This window comes from Mya arenaria, chromosome 17 (genome assembly GCF_026914265.1).
Source record: "Mya arenaria isolate MELC-2E11 chromosome 17, ASM2691426v1".
Classification (NCBI taxonomy): domain Eukaryota; kingdom Metazoa; phylum Mollusca; class Bivalvia; order Myida; family Myidae; genus Mya; species Mya arenaria.
In genome coordinates, this window is record NC_069138.1 from 34,199,486 (window position 1) to 34,211,981 (window position 12,496).

The window sequence follows — 12,496 nt, forward strand, 5'->3', positions numbered from 1 at the left end:
TTTTATGCACAGAAATGAAACATAAATAATCTATCTATCTCGCTGTGTTTGCCTGTTGCATCTTGAAACGCATTAATACGGTTTATTCACCGAACAATGGAATAGTGTTAATCATTGTAACACACACGATTTCTTTTGCTCAGAAGAGTCTAAAATGTTTGTCTTGAGAACACTACAGGATTGCAAAACAAATGTCACTGATTGTATATGATCTGGGAGTCCAAATATGATTGAGTGGTCTTCAAACAAAACCGTTCTATTATTGACAGTATCTCTTATATCTTGAATAGTTATGGTTCAACAGCCAGCATGGTTCATATTTTTGTTTTTACTTATCATCTTTTACAATTGTTTAAGCTTGAAATTATATTTTATGTCTAACAAAATAAAAAAGGAGTGGAGATTTTCTTTTCTTTTGAAATCAACCTGTTGGTCAACGGTTCAGGAAATAGTTTTAACTTTTTCCCATAATACATTTTTTCAAGAGAAAGGAAAATTGTATACACACTGCGAAATTTGTACTCAAAATTCACGCTGGTGTAGAAATTGTGTAAAATGTGAAGAATTTTTTTTTCGAATTAAATTATTGATAGAAAACATTTTAAATCGTTATAACGACGTAATAGCAGTAGCAGTCTCATTAAAATCATAGCGTGATGTTCATTCCATATCATGATATTTCATAAAAAGGTATCAATAACTGATGTTGTGTCAAATGTTGTTTTCAAGAAGAAGACACTTGTGATATACGTTGACAACAAATTGTGGATGCAAAGTTCTGTTATAGCACGTTTTTCTGTTGATTTTATAGACTGTTCGTCAGATAAAACACATTTAATTCAGGATTATATACTGCTATTTTATCCTAAAACATTTTTTATCCGATCCTTATCAAAAATAAAGTTCAGCCATGTTAAGCTACGACTTGCAGTGACTTTGCCGTGACCAGGATTCGGACCTTTGTTGTCGCGGCCACACCGCGAAGTACTAACCACTTTACGATCACGGCTATTGAGCTGAACTGATATGTCAAACGCTCGATTATATTGACAAAATGTTCGAACTAAAGATGCGTTCAAATTGTGGTTACGGATTACAAATAAACGTTAAACACAGTTTATGAAACTACTGATAATAATACTTAATTGTGAGCATTAGGAAACACATTCATAAAAGAATGGTTATATAGAGAATTAAATACTTTAATGTACGCACAGTATTTGTATAAAAGTTAACAGTCTGTCTTGCTCGGTTGCCTGTCTGTTATTTTATTCCGCGTCTTTGAAACACATTAAAACGGTTAAAACACCGAACGATAGGGATTGTATGATTTTTTTACCCTGCAAGTTTTCTATATACTCAGATGTATCTTAATGTTTTGTCTTGAGATTGATACAGAAATTCAAAACGATTGACGGAAAATGCCGTGACCAGGATTTGAAAGTGGATTGTCGCGGACACAGCGCGAATTACACTATACAATCACGGCTATCGAGCTGATCCAAAAGTAAAACGCTCGATTACATTGAGAAAATGTTTGAACTAATGTTCTTGAATGAAGGAATAAAATAAACGAAGCAAACATGGTTCGACTGTACGATCATGGGTATCGAACTGAACTGATAACGCTCGATTACATTTAGATAATGATTGAGCAAATGTTAGTGTAATGAAGAAATAAAACAAATAAATTTGTTCACATTGTGGTCACGGATTAAAGAAAAAAGATAAACACAATTTATTAAACTATTAATAATGAATATCACAGTTGTTCAAATACTAAATTTGTATAAGGGCAAAGTGAGCGTTAGGGAAACATTTATAAAAGAATGTCTATATCTATGAAAGAGTTAAATGCTTTTATTTATGCACAGAAATTATATTTTAATGAACAGTCTGTCTCTGCCTCTCTGTTATTTCATTCCGCATCTTTGAAACGCATTAATACGGTTTATACACCAAACGATAGGGATAGTGTAGGTTTTTAACTCGCGAGTTTTCTTTTTGCTCAGCCTGTGTAATGTTTTGTCTTGAGATTGATACAGGAGTTCAAACGATTGATGGAGAACGTACCCGATTCAGTGGTCTTCAAACAAATGATTCTGGTATTCAAATCATCGCCTATACATTGACATCCATTGTTATATATATTAGAAAGTGAAATGCTTTACTTTATGAACAGATATGAGACTTAGGTAAACTATCTGTCTCGCTTTGTTTGCAAGTTGCATCTGGAAACGCATCAATACGGTTTATACACCGATCAATGGAAAAGTGTTCGGTTTTGTAACGCACGAGATTTCTATTTGCTCTGAAGTATCTAAAATATTTGTCTTGAGAACACTACAGGATTGCAAAACAAATGACAGGGAGAGTATATGATCTGGGAGTCCAAAAATGATCGAGTTTTCTTCAAATAAAACCGTTCTATTATTGACAGTATCTCTTATATCTTGAAATATCATCCAGCATGGTTTACATTTTTGTTTTTACTTATCACCTTTTTCAAGTGTTTTCAGTTTGAAATTATGTTTTATTTCTATCAAAATAAAAAGGAAAGTGTAGAGGTTTTCTTTTGAAATCAGCCTATTGGTAAATGGTTCAGTACATTGTTTTTACTTTTTCCCAGAATACAATATTTCAAGCGAAATGGGAAATGTATATACACTGCAAAATGTGTACTCAAAATTAACGCTGGTGAAGAAATTGTCTTTAATTTAAAGAAATTAAAATATGCAATCTAAAAGATTGATAGAAAACATTCGAAATCGTTAAGACGGCGTATAAGCTGTAGCGATTTCATTAAAATCATATCGTGACGTTCATTATATTTCATTACTTAGCGTAAAGTCTTAAAACGAGTATTGGGAATTTGATTTTTATCAGATTTGATCAAAAGGTACCAATAACTGACCTTGTGACAATTGTTGTTTTCAAGTAGTGGACAATTGTGATATACTCTGACAACAAATTGTGGATGCAAACTTCTGTGAAAGCATTGTTTCCTTTTGATTTAATAGACAGTTCGTCAGAAAATAACAGTAACGTTTAGTTTAGAGTAATACACTGTTATTTTATCCAAAAACATTTTTATGGACAAAACAATCCGATCCTTTATCAAAAACAAAGTTCAACCATGTTATTCAGCGATTGGCAGAGACAATGCCGTGACCAGGATTCGAACCTGGGTTGTCGCGGCCACAACGCGAAGTACTAACCACTATACGATCACGGCTACGGAGTTGAACTGATATAGTAGTGCTCGATAACATTTAATAAAATGTTTAACACATGCTAGTATTTGAAAAGGTTTACAAATAAATACATTAACATTGTTGTCATGACTTAGAGAATAAAAGATACTCACAATTTATAAAACAAACGATATTAAATAGCACATTTGTGTAAAAACGTTATCTGTATCTTGGCCAATTGAGCATTTAAAACACAGGATGGCTATATACATTAGATAGTTAAATGATTTATTTCATGCACAGAAATGAGACTTTCGTAAACAGTCTCGCTCTGTTTGCCTGTCTGTTATTTCATTTAGCATCCTCCAAACTCATCAATACGGCTTATACATCAAACGATCGCGGTTTTTAACTTGTGCGTTTTCTATTTGGATCTTTAGTATTTGTCTTGAGAACGATACAGACATAACAAATGACAGAGAAAGTATATGGTCTGGGAGTCCTTAATAAACGAGTGGGGTCTCACGAAACCAAATTAGTTCTGGTATTGGCATTATCTCCTATACCATAAATAATTGTTTTATCGTATCCAGCCAGCAAGGTCTATAATGTATTTTACAAATTATTTTTTGAAGGGGTTTCTGTAAGAAATATATTTTTTTCTGTTCTGTGTAACTCTACCTTTTGGGCATTGGTTCAATTGAGTGTTTAACCTTACCAGAACTATTCCAACAAAAATAACACATCCGCAACACACACACAATACAAACATGTAATCAAGATCACGAATATATATTTTGTTTCTCGCTGAACTTGAATCATACATTTTAAAACATTAAGTTTAGCGCTGTATAGACAGCGACTGTGTCGCAGATAGTGCCATGACCAGGATTCGAACCTGGGTTGTCGTGGCCACGACGCGAAGTACATTATACGATCACGACTATCGAGTTGAACTGATAATAAAACGCTCGATTACATTGATAAAATGTTTGAACTAATGTTCTTGAATGCAGGAATATAATAAATAAATAAATACGTTTACATTGTGAACACAGATAAAAGAAAAAATACACACGATTTATGAAACTATTGACAATAAACATCATAGTTGTGTAAATACTTAATTTGTATCAGGGCCAAGTGAGCATTAAGAAATAATTTATAATAAAATGGCTATATCCATTAGAGAGTAAATTGATTAAAATGATACACAGAAGTTATATATTAGTGAACAGTCTGTCTCGCGCTGTTTGTCTGCATGTTGTTTCGTGTCGCATCTTTGAAACGCATTGATACAGTTTATACACCAAACAATAGGGATAGTGTGGGGTGTTCTATCTGCTCAGATGCATCTTAATGTTTTGTCTTGAGATTGATACAAGAGTTTAAAACGATTGAAAGAGAGTGTACATGATTCAGTGGTATTTAATCAAATGATTCTGGAATTGAAATTATCTCCTATACATTGTATATCTTTGAAATGCTTTACTTTATGAACAGATATGAGACTTAGGTAAACTATCTGTCTCGCTTTGTTTGCCTGATGCATCAATACGGTTTATTCACCGAACAATGGAAAAATGTTAGGTTTTGTAACGCACGAGATTTCTATTTGCTCTGAAGTATCTAACATATTTGTCTTGAGGACACTACAGGATTGCAAAACAAATGCCAGTGAGTGTATATGATCTGGGAGTCCAAAAATGATCGAGTGGTCTTCAAACAAAACCGTTCTATTATTGACAATATCTCTTATATCTTGAATAGTTGTGGTTCCCCGTGCTTACACGTAACCAGCCAACATCATGAATAATTTATTGTTTTACTTATTATCTTTTTCAAGGTTTTTTGTCAGAAAAAAGAACACATTTCTATCAAAATTAAAGGATTAAAAAAGAAAATGTAGAGGTTTTCTTTTCTGTTCAGATCAGCCTTTTGGACACTGGTTCAGTTGTATATTTTTTCCCCAGAATACAAGACTTCAAGCAAAAATGACATTAAACATACACATCAAAGATTAAGTCAAAATATGCCATTGTGTTCACGCTGGTGTAATGCGGTTTCAAGCTGTTTGAAACTAAAACCATGCAACCCAAATGATATTTTCAAAGATTTTGAAATCGTTAAAACGACGATACAGAAGTAGCAGTCTCATTGAAATCATATCGTGACGTTCACTTCATTTCATTACATAGTGTAACGTCTTAAAGCGAGAATTTGGGGATTAAGATCGCAACAAAAGATACAAATTACTGTGTCAATTTTAGTTTTTAAGTAGTGGACAATTGTGATACACTCTGACAACACATTTTGGATACAAAGCTCTGTTATAGCATCGTTTCCTGTTAATTTGATACAGTGTTCGTTAGAAAATAAAACATTAAGTTTAGAGTAATATACTGTCATTTTATTCCAAACATTTTGAATGGATAAGACTATCGGTTCCTTCTGTCAAAAAATAAAGTCAGCGGTGCTTGGACAGCGACAGTCACATACTTTGCCGTGACCAGGATTCGAACCTGGGTTGTCGCGGCCACAACGCGAAGTACTAACCACTATACGATCACGGCTAGCTCGCTGAACTGATAACGCTCGATTACATTTAGAAAATATCTAAACAAATTAGTTAGTGTTATGAATAATTAAAAGAAATGAATTTGTTCACATTGTGGTCACTGATTAAAGAAAAAAGATAAACACAATTCATTAAACTATTAATAATAAATACCACAGTTGTGTAAATACTTAATTTGTATAAGGGCAAAGTGAGCATTAAGAGCACATTTATAAAAGAATGGTTATATCTATTAGGGAGTTAAATGCTTTGAATGTATGCATCGAAGTGATATGTTAGTGAACAGATTAGCGATCTCTTTTTTGAACATTTAAAAAACGTTGAAACGACGTTACAGCATTAGCAATCTCATTTAAATCATATCGTGACGTCCACTCAGTTTTATTACATAGCGTAACGTCATGATGTGGGCATTGGGGATCTGATTTAAATGTGATTTCAGCAGTATAGGTACCAATTACTGACGTGTCGATTGTATTTTTCAAGTAGTGGACAACTGTTATATACTCTAACAACATAGTGTAGATACAAAGTTCTGATTTAGCTTTGTTCTCTGTTGATTTGAATAGAATATTCGTCAGAAAGTATAAAGTTAAATTTTAAGTAATATGTTATTATGTAATACCAAAAGATTTCAAACGGACAAAGCGATCCGATCTTGTTATCAAAAATAAGTTCAGCAATGCCGGGACAGGGAATGGATGAATCAATGCCGTGACCAGGATTCGAACTTGGGTTGTCGCGGCCACAACGCGAAGTACTAACCACTATACGATCACGGCTGTCGTGCTGAACTGATTTGATAATCGCTCGATTTTAATACAGTCAGAAAATGTTTAACCAAATGCAAATGTATGAAGGAGTTGACAAATAAATATGTCACATTATGGTCACGAATTAGAGAATTAAAGTTACGTTATATAAAACAAAGAGTTGTGTTAGAACTTTATTTGTATCTTGGCCAAGTGAGCATTAGGAAAACTCCCAGGGACCGGTGAAAATACCTCGAGCCTTTGAAAACTCGAGCCAAACGGAAATGCTAACCTTCAGTTGAAAGAAATCGGTCCATCATATCCAGTTCGAGCCAACGAGGAAATCGAGCCAAGCGAGTTCGAACCAACAGAGATTCGGAAAGTGTATGATCTAGGAGCCCAGAAATAATCGAGTGGTCCTCGAACTCGATTTTTGTATTGAAAGTATCTCTTATACCTTGAATAGGTGAGGTTCCCCATGCTTTAACGTATCCAGCCAGCATGGTCCATAATTTATTTTAACTGATGATGTTTTTTTTAGGTTGTTCAGGGTTAAATTGATTATTTAGATATGAACGTCTTGTGATTGTTTTGTTCTGGTTAGATCAACCCATTAATCACTAATTCAGATAATTGTCTGACTTTCCCTGTGTACGATATTTTAAAAGAGAATGAAAGTTTACATAGAGTGTACAAATATACTCAAAGTTACGAATTGTTTCTACGTTGGTGTACACAATTGTCTAACTTTTGAATAAAACTTACACCTTTCAACCCAAAAATAATAGCTCAGCGGCAACGAGACAGCGACTGACAGAGAATTTGCCGTGACCAGGATTCGAACCTGGGTTGTCGCGGCCACAACGCGAAGTACTAACCACTATACGATCACGGCTATCTCGCTGAACTGTTGAGTGTAATGCTTGATAACATTGACAAAATGTTTGAACTAATGTTATTGCATGAAGGGATAAAACAAATAAATGCGTTTGCATTGTGGACACGGATTAAAGAAACAAAGATAAACTCATTTTGTGAAACTATTAATTATAAATATCACAGTTGTGTAAATACTTAATTTGTATAAGGGCAAACGGAGAATTAAGAAAACATTTATAAAAGAATTGCTATATCTATCAGAGAGTTAAATGCTTTCATTTATGCACAGATGTTATATGTTAGTGAACAGTTTTTCTGTCTGTTAATTGAACATTTAAAAACTTTAAAACGACGTTACAGCATTAGCAATCGTATTAAAATCATAACGTGAGGGTCAGTCCCATTTCAGTAGATAGCGTAACGTCGTCGTGATGTGAGTATTAGCTATATTAGGGATCTGTATTTTAATGAGATTGCAGCAGTATAGGCTATAAAGTTCTAACACAACACTTTGTAGTTTAATGAGATTGCAGGATAGGACCTAATTACTGCCGTGTCAATTGTACTTTTCAAATAGCGGACAACTGTTATTATCTCAGTTGAACCCCGTTCGCTCCAACTCCCAGGGACCGGCGTAAATACCTCGAGCCTCGGGAAATTCGAGCCAAGCGGGATTGTTTACCTTTAGTTTCAAGAAATCGGTCCTTTACATCTAGTTCGAGCCAACGAGGAATTCGAGCCAAACGAGTTCAAGCCAACGGGGTTCAGCTGTATAGTGGTTAGTATTGTATTCTGGGGGAAAAAGTATACAACTGAACCATTGTCCAAAAGGTTTATCTGAACAGAAAAGAAAACCTATACATTTTCTTTTTTAATTATTTTATTTTGATAGAAACGTGTTTTTCGTTCTGACAGAAAACCCTTGAAAAAGATAATAAGTCAAACAATAAATTATTCATGATGTTGGCTGGATACGTTCAAGCACGGGGAACCACAACAATTCAAGATATAAGAGATACTGTCAATATTAGAACGGTTTTGTTTAAAGACCACTCGATCATATTTGGACTCCCAGATCATACACTCTCTCGGTCATTTGTTTTGCAATCCTGTTGTTCTTAAGACATAATTTTAGATACATCAGAGCAAATAGAAATCTCGTGCGTTACAAAACCTAACACTTTTCCATTGTTCGGTGAATAAACCGTATTGGTGCATTTAAAGATGCAACAGGCAAACAAAGCGAGACAGATTGTTTATCCAAGTCTCATATCTGTTCATAAAGTACAGCATTTCACTTTCTAATATATGAAACCATGGATGTCAATGTATAGAAGATAATTTCAATTCCGGAAACATTTTTTAAAAGACCACTAAATCAGGTTCACTCTCCGTCAATCGTTTTAAACCCGTGTATTAATCTCAAGACAAAACATTAAGATATATCTGAGCAAATAGACAAATCGGTAGTAAAAAACCCACGCTATCCCTACCGTATTTAAAGGTTTCAAAGGGCACGAAATAACAAAAAGACAAACAGAGAGAGACAGACTGTTCACTGAATTATAACTTCTATGTACAAATCAAAGCATTTAACTCTCTAATAGATAAACATTTGTAGCATTATTTTTAATTGTTTTCCTAATGCTCACTTGGACCTGATACAAATTTAGTACAGTCGAAGAACGTCGGCTCGAACTCGCTTGGCTCGATTTCCTCGTTGGCTCGAACTGTATGTAAAGTACCGATTTCTTTTAACTGAATGTAATCACTCCCGCTTAGCTCGAATTTCCCGAGGCTCGAGGTATTTTCACCGGTCTCTGGAAGTTCGAGCCTACGGGGTAGGACTGTATTTACACATATTGTGATATTTATTATCAAAGTTTTATAAATCGTGTGTATTTGTTTCTTTAATCCGTGTCCACAATGCAAACGTATTTATTTGTTTTATTCCTTCATGCAATAACATTAGTTCAAACATTTTGTCAATGTTATCAAGCGTTACACTCAACAGCTCAGCTAACTAGCCGTGATCGTATAGTGGTTAGTACTTGTGGCCGCGACAACCCAGGTTCGAATCCTGGTCACGGCAAAGTCTCTTACAGTCGCTGTTTCGTCGCCGCTGAGCTATCCTTTTGGGATTGAATGCTGTAGAATTTTATTCAAATGTAAGACAATTTCTACACCACCGTGGACACAATTCGTAATGTAGAGTATATTTGTGCACTGTATGTAAACAATCATTTTCTTTTGAAATATTGTATGCTGGGAAAGTAAGAGAACTATCTGAATACCTCAAAACGTTCATATCAAATTAATTAATTTAACATTATGCAACCTTAATAAAACAATCATCAGTTAAAATATATTATGGACCATGCTGGCTGGATACCTTAAAGCATGGGGAACCTGACCTATTCAAGATATATAAGAGATACTTTCAATACAAAATTTGAGTTCGAGGACCACTCGATCATTTCTCGGCTTCCAGATCATACACTTTCCCAATCTCTGTTATTTGTTTTCAACTCCTGTATCGTTCTCGGGGCAAATGTTTGAGATACATCTCAGACGACAGGAAACGCGTGAGTTAAAAAAAAAAAACTAACACTATCCGTATTGCTTGCTGGAGAAATCGTATTGATGAGTTTGAAGGACGCGACACGAAATAACAGACAGGCAAACAAAGCGAGGCAGATAGTTAACATCTGTACATGAATCATTTTACTTTCCAATATACAGTCGAATCCCGTTTGTTCGAAATCGTTTGGCTCGATTTCCTCGTTGGTTCGAACAGGATGTGAAGGACCGATTTCTTTAAACTGAGGGTTAGCATTTCCGCTTGGCTCGTATTTTCCAAGGCTCGAGGTATTTTCGCCGGATCCATTCCCTGTCTCGGCTTTCCTGATCTCATTTTTGATTACTAGATCGGGTCGCTTTGTCCGTTTGAAATCTTTTGGCATTGCATAATAACATATTACTTAAAAATAAACAATATACTTTCTGACGAACATTCTATTCAAATCAACAGAGAACAAAGCTAAACTGTGTATCCACAATTTGTTGGAAGAGTACATGTACTATGTTATTATGTAATACCAAAATATTTCAAACGGACAAAGGGATCCGATCTTGTTATCAAAAATGAAATCAGCAATGCCGAGACAGGGAATGGATGAAACAATGCCGTGACCAGGATTCGAACCAGGGTTGTCGCGGCCACAACGCGAAGTACTAACCACTATACGATCACGGCTGTCGTGCTGAACTGATTTGATAATCGCTCGATTACAGTCAGAAAATGTTTAACCAAATGCAGATGTATGAAGGAGTTGATAAATAAATATGTCACAATATGGTCACGAATTAGAGAATTAAAGTTACGTTATATAAAACAAAGAGTTGTGTTAGAACTTTATTTGTATCTTGGCCAAGTGAGCATTAGGAAAACTCCCAGGGACCGGCGAAAATACCTCGAGCCTTTGAAAACTCGAGCCAAACGGAAATGCTAACCTTCAGTTGAAAGAAATCGGTCCATCATATCCAATTCGAGCGAACGGGGAAGTCGAGCCAAGCGAGTTCGAACCAACAGAGATTCGGGAAGTGTATGATCTGGGAGCCCAGAAAAGATCGAGTGGTCCTCGAACTCAATTTTTGTAATGAAAGTATCTCTTATATCTTGAATAGGTGAGGTTCCCCATGCTTTAACGTATCCAGCCAGCATGGTCCATAATGTATTTTAATTGATGAGTTTTTATTCAGGTTGTTCAGGGTTAAATTGATTAATTAGATATGAACGTCTTGAAGTTTGTCTGTTTTGGTTAGATCAACCCATTAGTCACTAATTCAGATAATTGTCTGACTTTCCCAGTGTACGATATTTTAAAAGAGAATGGAAGTTCACATAGAGTGTACAAATAAACTCAAAGTTACGAATTGTTTCCACGTTGGTGTAGAAATTGTCTAACATTTGAATAATAACCTATAGCATTAAATCCCAAAAAGATAGCTCAGCGGCGACTAAACAGCGACTGTAAGAGACTTTGCCGTGACCAGGATTCGAACCTGGGTTGTCGCGGCCACAACGCGAAGTACTAACCACTATACGATCACGGCTAACGCGCTGAACTGTTGAGTTTAACGCTTGATAACATTGACAAAATGTTTGAACTAATGTTATTGTATGGAGGAATAAACCAAATAAATGCGTTTGCATTGTGGTCACGGATTAAAGAAAAAGATACGCACAATTTATGAAACTTTGAAAATAAGTATCACACTTGTGTAAATTTACAGTATTATCCCGTTGGCTCGTACTTCCAGAGACCGGTGAAAATACCTCGAGCCTCGGGAAATTCGAGCTGAGCGGAAATGCCTACATTCAGTAAAAAGAAATTGTCCTTTAAATACAGTTCGAGCCTACGAGGAAATCGAGCCAAGCGAGTTCGAGCCGACGTGCTTCGACTGTACTAAATTTGTATCAGGTGCAAGTGAGCATTAGGAAAACATTTATAAAAAATAATGGCTACAAATGTATGTTTATTAGAGAGTTAAATGATTTGAATTGTACATAAAATTTATAATTTAGTGAACAATCTGTCTCTCTCTGTTTGTCTTTTTGTTATTTCGTGCCCCTTAAAACGTTTAAATACGATAGGGATAGCGTGGGTTTTTAACTCGCGATTTGTCTATTTGCTCAGATGTATCTTAATGTTTTGTCTTAGATTGATACAGGGGTTCAAAATGATTGATGAAGAGTATGCAGGATTAAGTCGTCTTTAAACAAATTGTTCTGTTGTTTAAAATTTAAATGTTTGAACAAATATGTTTGTATGAAGGAATTAACAAATACTTTCGAATCTCAATGGTTCGAACTACAAGGGACCAGCGAAAGTACCTCGAGTCTCGAAAAAAAACGAGCTAAGCGGGAATGCTTACCTTTAGTATAAAGAAATCGGTATTTTACATCCAGCTCAAGCCAACGAAGAATCGAGCCAAGCGAGTTCGAGTCAACGCGGCTCGACTGTTGTAAGATAGTCTTAACTAAAGTCTGAATTGAATGTTATTGATAAAACTAATTTAGAAGTTATATA

The 12,496-nt window shown here is 35.1% G+C and overlaps 5 non-coding genes across 5 annotated transcripts; all 5 read right to left on the minus strand.

Annotated features, from left to right (window-relative positions):
• Window positions 1–3,163: 3,163 nt before the first annotated feature.
• On the minus strand, window positions 3,164–3,235 carry Trnah-gug (transfer RNA histidin (anticodon GUG)). The gene has a single exon. It is a non-coding gene; the product is annotated as a tRNA-His (tRNA).
• Window positions 3,236–5,695: 2,460 nt separating this feature from the next.
• Window positions 5,696–5,767, minus strand: Trnah-gug (transfer RNA histidin (anticodon GUG)). Its single transcript has one exon. It is a non-coding gene; the product is annotated as a tRNA-His (tRNA).
• Window positions 5,768–7,347: 1,580 nt separating this feature from the next.
• Window positions 7,348–7,419, minus strand: Trnah-gug (transfer RNA histidin (anticodon GUG)). Its single transcript has one exon. It is a non-coding gene; the product is annotated as a tRNA-His (tRNA).
• Window positions 7,420–10,587: 3,168 nt separating this feature from the next.
• Window positions 10,588–10,659, minus strand: Trnah-gug (transfer RNA histidin (anticodon GUG)). Its single transcript has one exon. It is a non-coding gene; the product is annotated as a tRNA-His (tRNA).
• A 788-nt stretch (window positions 10,660–11,447) lies between these two features.
• On the minus strand, window positions 11,448–11,519 carry Trnah-gug (transfer RNA histidin (anticodon GUG)). Its single transcript has one exon. It is a non-coding gene; the product is annotated as a tRNA-His (tRNA).
• Window positions 11,520–12,496: the final 977 nt, after the last annotated feature.